The sequence below is a fragment of the Egretta garzetta genome, unplaced genomic scaffold (assembly GCF_000687185.1).
Source record: "Egretta garzetta isolate BGI_Z169 unplaced genomic scaffold, ASM68718v1 scaffold325, whole genome shotgun sequence".
Taxonomy (NCBI): Eukaryota; Metazoa; Chordata; class Aves; order Pelecaniformes; family Ardeidae; genus Egretta; species Egretta garzetta.
Genome location: NW_009259833.1, coordinates 57772 through 65042, shown reverse-complemented (window position 1 = coordinate 65042; position 7271 = coordinate 57772). Strand labels below are relative to the sequence as shown.

At 50.4% G+C, this 7271-nt stretch overlaps 1 protein-coding gene across 1 annotated transcript in view; it reads left to right on the top strand.

Annotated features, from left to right (window-relative positions):
• Positions 1–7271, top strand: part of LOC104127265 (nuclear receptor coactivator 1) — a gene marked incomplete at its 3' end in the record, with an annotated part of 123325 nt that overhangs the window by 61606 nt on the left and 54448 nt on the right. The window lies entirely within an intron of this gene.

Genomic DNA, 7271 nt, shown 5'->3' with positions numbered 1-7271 from the left:
ATCACGTAGAGAGCAAGCACTTGCAGAGCTGGCGTGCAGCTGGCCCGTGCTTTCATCCTTAAGGAATTCACTTGGATACGTATATTTTTGTTACCGTATGCAAAATTCCCTTTGGCTGAATAGGTTCGATTTTATGGGTTGTATGGCCCGTGTTCCCTTTCCAAAGCAAACGATTTCTTGTGGGCAGAAGGTGATGGAGAAGCCTGGATTTGGAGAGCAAAGCTTGTCTTCTCCGTTGTGCAGTACGGAGCGGTTTCTGGTGCTCAGAATTAAAATTACAAGAATAATCTGTATTATTATTTATACATGTATATATATATATATTATATATCCCCCTGGAAGGTGTGATTAGTGTCCTGGCTCTCTACCCCATTAGTACGAGGTTCACTTCTTCCCATGGCTGCTCTGCAGAGGACATGGACCTGTAGGACCTGTGGGTGAAGGACTTGATTCTTGGTGCGGGCTGACCCACCATGGCCACCATGGGTGGTTGTGAAGCCAAGGGCTACTCTTACTCCCCCTGGGCAGACCAGCCGGTTGGCATTTCCTACCTCATCTTCTGCAAAACCTCCTGCAGTGGTGAACGCGGGATGGGTTTGGTGCCAGGAGTTCAGTCTTCCACTGGGATGCGTTGGATTTCTCTGTTAGAGGCAGGGAGCAAACCCACCGGGGGTCCACAAGGTGGGAGGAGACCTTCAGTTCTGCCCCATCTCTTCGTTTGGTCCTGAAGAGCAAAGGGCTCCTGGGAGGTTTGATACCTGGTTGTGGACCACTGCTGGGTGACGCGTGGTTGGGGTGCTCGCTGCTTGCCAGGGCTTTGCACCTCCAGGGTGCCCTTCACAAGGGGGTTCAGATCATCTCGGAAATATTGAGTCAGTTAATTCCCAGGGTTTGCCAGCACTCGGGAAGCTGCTTATTCGATAGTCAGGAGTTTTCCATCCTTGTGTAAAAACCAAAAAACTATGTGTGTTGCTAGCATCTGACCCGGTAAACAGCTTGGAAGAAATGAAATGAAACCATGACTTTTTGTTCCCTGTGTCACATCCCCAAAACCCAGAGCCTGCGCATGGATCCACAAGATTCCAGTTTGTGCCTCTGCTTCCCTTTGCGACGAGTCCCCGTCCCACTGCCGCAGCCTCCCGAGGGATGGCAATACCGAGGCAGAGAAGTGAAATTCATCTCCAGAACCATTTTTAGCTGTCAAAATGCTAAATCTTTCAGAACGTTAATCTCTTCCACATCACTCGAGTTTTCTGATGGGTGGCTTTTTAACCTGCGTTGCATCAGTGATGGTTAAAGTTTTTACCTCCCTCGTGGCACAGCGGGAGCGGGGTATGGAAATGACCTGCCCAGGGCCACCCAACCTGCCCATGGTCCTTTCTCCTCCGTGCTGGTGGCAGTGGAAAGTCTCTCCTGAAGGGTGTAGGCATCTCAGACATCCTCCCCATCCCCTGCCCTGCAGGGCTGGCAGGTGGGTGCAGATGCAGGGAATGGAGACAGCGGGCTTTCGCTCCACCGCGTCCCCGAGCTGACAGCTTTTATTAGCCTGCTGCCTCTGCGGAGCCGGCGATAATTAAGATTTCTGCATGTCCTAGGAAGGAAAGCAAAGCACCAGGCCTCCAGGCTGGATGGACGCAGGGGACGTCGGAGTGTGCTGCACTCTCCCTGAATTCATCCTCCTTCCCACGCCACAGGCTCTGCTTAAAGAGGCGATGTGAGATCAGGCAGGGTGGGTCTCCCCGCTGCCTCCGCCTCTCGTTTTCCTCCACCAAGGCCAGTAAATCTTTATTCATCGGCTCCCTCCTTTTACGGCCCTAATGACCATGGAGATGCGGGCTCAAGGTAGGGTTGCTGCAAGCCCTCCTGTGACCTTGGGCATGTCCTGTCCAGCCTTGACTTGAGCATCTTCATTATTAGCGTAACGATGGAAGCATCACTTGGTGGCAAGAGGGGATGTTCTGGCCAGGGTGTGTAATGGGAACCAAGAGAAACCCAGTTACTCTTGCTTCCCCAGTTGGATGTCCCAGAGCCAGAGGGTCCTCTGCCAGGCTCGGGCAGAAGATGGAGGGCTCGCAGGCGAGGTGAGAGGTGGGGAAATTAGGGTAAGGTACCAAGAAAAGAGGATTTAGCTGGAAGGCAGACGTCTCCGCAGACCGGAGCGATGGCGTATGGATACAGGGATTTTTTTTTCCCCCCAAGGAGTGTGGCACAAAACAGATGTGACCTTTGTTTTTGACAACTTCAGCCACCAAAACCCCAACACTTAACCAGGACTTACACCTCTCTCCTTTTTTTGGTGGGGATGAGGTTAGAAAAAGTTCTTTTAAAACAAAAACCACCTCAAAACTACCACCACATGCCATAGGTTAGCAAGTGACTCACTTTTCCTCACCCCTTGCCTCTTCTCGATCCACATCACAGCCTCAGCATTTCTTCTGTAGTTTGCAGAAGTTAAAAAAAAAAAAAAAAAAAAAAACACAAAAATTGAGGCTTGGTCTGACCCCAGCGATGAGAGGAGCAGCTGACGATGAACTTGGGAGGGGCACAATATAGACATGTCCTTGTGACACTCCAAGTGTGCTCTTAATTACCTCTAATTGGGCCTGTGTATGCACAAATGGGGAGATTTTCATGATAAATAGCTGTAACATGAGGGACTTCTCCAGCAGGGTCGTTTTCTTAAAACCAGCCGACTAATTGTGTCTCTCTCCAATAAAAGTGTTATTTTGTAAGCGGGGTTTTTTGGTCAAATTTATCCAAAATGTGGGCAATACATTTTAGAAATAGGCAGTTCTGGTAGATATAAGTATTCAGCGGCCAGCTCCATCTTCTGTGCTGTCAGTGCAAATCACTCGGGCTATTTATGTCTGCTAGAGGTAGCGATGGCCCTCGTTGGGAAGCTGTTGGAAATCCATTGGCGTTATTAGGAGAGCAGAAGCATTAAGCCTCAAGAGTTCACCTCTTTTTTCTTTTTTGTTAATACGGAAACTGCATTCGTGTCGTGATCTCCGAGGTTGTGTTGGAATATTGATGTTGGCTGGTGCTTCGTCCCCCGTGTCAAGGCTCTGGTCTCTGCTAGGATATTTTTTAGGATATTTTTAGGGACATGGTTTAGTGGTGGGGTGTCAGGGTTAGGTTAAAGGTTGGACTTGATGATCTTAAAGGTCTTTTCCAACCAAAGCGATTCTATGATTCTGTGATTCTGTGATTCTATGATTCTATGATATTCGTTATCATCCCAAAAAGCAGTATCTTCTTCAGGTAGACGCTCCAGCATGGCACATTGCAGGACCGATGGAAGAAGAGAGAGTACAGGGTTGGAAATGAGAGGTGGTTTCACTTGCCTGGCCCCTGGGCAGGTCACTTCAGCTCTTGTGCTTCTTATCTGTCTCCTCTCTCCTTTTTTTCTTCTGATTAGTCTCTTTGAGACTAACTAATCTCTGATGAGGAGATGCAGTGGTGCATTGGGGTGCTGGTAACAGGAGGGGCCAGGGACTGGCGCCGTATCCAGATCAGCAGGGTAAGAACCAAGGGAGCAAGAATGACGTGGATATGGAAGATCACCTTTGAGAAGCTCCAAACCTTTGGCCTCGCCAGTGGCTTGAGTTTAGCCCTGATTTTGCTGGACCCGGGGAGCTGCAGTCTGCATCATGGGCGCTTGCTTTGCTGCTAAACCTGGTGCACGTTGCAGCGTTGCTCATCGACACCACTGCTGCAGGTCCACAGGCTTGTGCACAAACCGCATGCAAGTCCAAGCACGAAGCCGCTGGTTGCAATGATAATATCCATAGTCATTGGCTTTGCACCACGACGCGGAGTTTCTTCAGAGCAGTGGGTCCGCACCATGCTGTGGTGTCTCTTTGGGATGAGGCTCCATCCGTGCGCATCCAGAGTGGATAAGAGGCCAACGCTCTTTGTGTTGATGCAACGCTTAGGTCTTGCTCCTGCCATGGTCAAATGTCTCCGAGCGAGCAGTGCGGTGGGGACACCAGCAGCATTTTATACTGTCCCTTAATAGATTTTTTTTTTGGTGGCTTGTGACAGCAGAGGAGCAATCGGTTTAGCAGAGGTCTGCATGGGAGAGCCCCGTATTAAGCCTGGAAACCACTCCCCCCCCACCCCCAGGCTGAACTAATTAGCTTGTGTTCATTACCATCCCGCCCTCCTTCGTCTGCCTCTGTTTGCTTTCCTAAGCCAGCAGAATATTAACATTTTTACAAGAAGCCAGTGTTTAGAAATCAGGTTTCCGGTGAAAGGGCCCAGAGCGCGGGCACAGGAGGCAGGGCTGCCCTTCACCCGCAGCCCAACCCTTGCCCTCGGCGGGGGACAATGTCCCCTGGTCTTGCCCTGGACCTAACGAGGCTTTCGAACTGAGTCATCCCCGTTATTTTTAGACCAAATGACATTTTTTTGGCTTGTCGGCCCTGGCAAGTTTTGCCGTAAAATAAACTACTTTTACAATAAAGAGAAACATTGAGTGTATTACATCGAGGGCTTAACCCAAGCCAAGGATTTCAGCTAAGGCTGCAATGTTGTCCTTAGTTCACCTCTGTAGGGCATATGGTCGCTCTTGCCAAGCTGCGGTCCTGCAGTGGAGCATCCCGGTGGGACAATCAACGTTACCTGCCATATCCCTGTTCATTTTGGCTTTTAATTCAGTTGCTGAGAGGAAAAATCAGGACCTGTCAGAGCAACACCACTTACGGAGACTCACTGTTTTGGTGAGAGCAATTTAAACCTTCAACGAGAAGGTTTAAACCCTGGTAAGCTTCTCCGAAACCCCAGAGAGCCCTTCTCGCCCAGAGCAGATGATGCAGTGCTTTCAGTTGTCCAATCTCTAAATTTTTCAATAGTTTGCTTTTTTTCCCTTTCCTAATATTTGCCTTGGCGTCGTTCCTTCTTGCAAACATGCCAGAGACGAAGGGGATGAACTCGGGTTCATGGTCCTGGCTAGCTTGCTGGCATCTTCTCAGGGTTTCTGATGTCGGTGGACGAGCTCTCGTGCCTGCGGCATCTATCGCCTGCACTAATATTGCTAAAATTATTTCAGGAACTGCATTTGCCTTAGCACAGGTGATGCAAGCATTAGAAATGCCCTCATGCTACCGAAAACCAGGCTTTTCCCCTGTAGCGCTGTATTAAGCCCAGATATTTCATTTATTTTGGAGTAGAGGTTTTCAGTGCTGAGCGCGGACCTGGGTCATTGGGGAGCCAAAATGTGTAACACGTCCCTGGACACTTCAGTTGTAGGAGATAACGAAGTTGGTAATGCTGGTTTTTGTAGAATAGCAGGGTGTAACCCATGCCAGTGTCTCACCACCCTCATTGGAAAGAATTCCTTCCTTATACCCAGTCTAAACCTACCCTGGTTTAGTTTGAAACCATCACCCCTTGTCCTGTCACAACAGGCCCAGCTAAAAAGATTGTCCCCATCTTTCCTATGGGCTCCCTTTAAGCCCTGCAAGGCCGCAATCAGGTCTGCCCGCAGCCTTCTCTTCTCCAGGCTGAACAACCCCAACTCTCCCAGCCTGTCCCCATAGGAGAGGGGCTGCAGCACTCAGCTCATTTTTGTAGCCCTCCTCTGACCCCACTCCAACAGGTCCCTGTCCTTTTGCTGGGGACTCCTGAGCTGGATGCAGGGCTCCAGGGGGGTCTCACCAGAGTGGAGCAGAGGGGCAGAATCCCCTCCCTCACCCCACTGGCCACGCTGCGGGGGGTGTAGCCCAGGGCACGGTTGGCTTTCTGGGTTTTAATCCAAACACTGGGGTCTGCAAGCAACCGGGGAGCGGAGGAGGTGCTCAGGGCCGTGTCCATCCCTCTACGCTGCTCTGAGGTCAGGAGGAGCTGGTCTGCAGACATGGTTTGGGACAGAGGGGACTTTCAAAAGCTGGTGGGACTTTAATCGTCTCCTATCTGAGCACGAGATGAGCCAACGCTGATGGCTGTTGATGAGCGTCCACCTTGTGCTGGGCTGGGCTTCGGGTGGGAGATGCTGGACCACTGAAGGTGTCCCACTGCACTTTCTGGCAGGCCGAGCAAAACTTGGGGGAACCTGGGCTGTGGGAGCTGGGGCTGTGCCTTCTAGGGTTCGTTTTATCACAATCCAGTAGTTTAATCCTTGTTAAAATTCCAGATTTTAGAAAGTAACAGAGGAAAGGAAGGGAATTAAGTTTAAGAATTGAGTCCTTTTACTCTCTAAACCTTCTTGTCCAGGATCCTATTGCTTTATTGCTCAGGGGTTGTATCTTCTCACAACACTTCCAAAAATTCTGAAAAGAATTTGGAAGGTGGCATTATCTAATAGGGAATTATTGTGGTTACTGAATGAAATATCGCTGAATAGCAAAGCAAGGGAAGCAATGTGCATGGCTGATTTCTTTCCTGGAGAAGCTCTGGCCCTTGGCTGAACGTGGTGTAGAGTGGTGGAACGAGGTTTTGACCCTGTCCTGTGGATGTGGTTAGTCCCATTTCGGCAGTCAGAGGGGGGCGGCTGGAGGAGCTGGGGGTGTTCATGCTATGATTCCATAAGCATCAGAAGGGGCTGCCCAGGGAAGGGGTCGAGTCCCCAGCCCTGGGGGGATTTAACAGCTGGGCAGAGGCGGTGCTGAGGGCCGGGGTTTGGGGGTGGGATGGCAGGGGTAGGGGAACGCTTGGGCTGGGGGAGCTTAAAGGGCTTCTCCAACCCAAACCATTCCATGATTCTATGATTTTATGATTCTATGACTGGCTGTGTTCTCAGCTTGGAGGGTGTCACGGTCTTTGGCCAAACCTCCTTAGCATCCTTCAAGGTGAAGTATCCAGAAAGAAGCATTAATTGGCTTTCTTGCCCTTATTGGGCTTACACAGTATTTTATTGATTTAAATAAAACATATAATTCATTGTTAAGGCGCATTAACACGTGGGATATTGCAGTGTTATGGTCCTCATGACTTCCGGGCCTTCTTCAGCTGCTTAGACCTCTCGTTTGCCTTAGCATGGATTAGTTTACGTAACATCCATCGAAATTATACCCTAAAAATACGGGTGACATGTCCGTGTGTTGGAGAGAGCTGGAACCCAGGAGATGCCCAACGCAGGGACCGGGCAAGGCTCGGCCGTGGTGGGAAGCTCTTTGCCAGGAGAAGGTTGGGGCTGGGAGGCCCATGAGTGGGAGGCAGGCTCGGCGAGAGGTGGGGAAGGGGTTTGTGGGAGGGTGGCGCATCCCGTTAAGGGATGAGTCAGTTTGCAGCTCTAATTAAAGCCCAGGCCATGTGCTGAGGGGAAAGGCGGG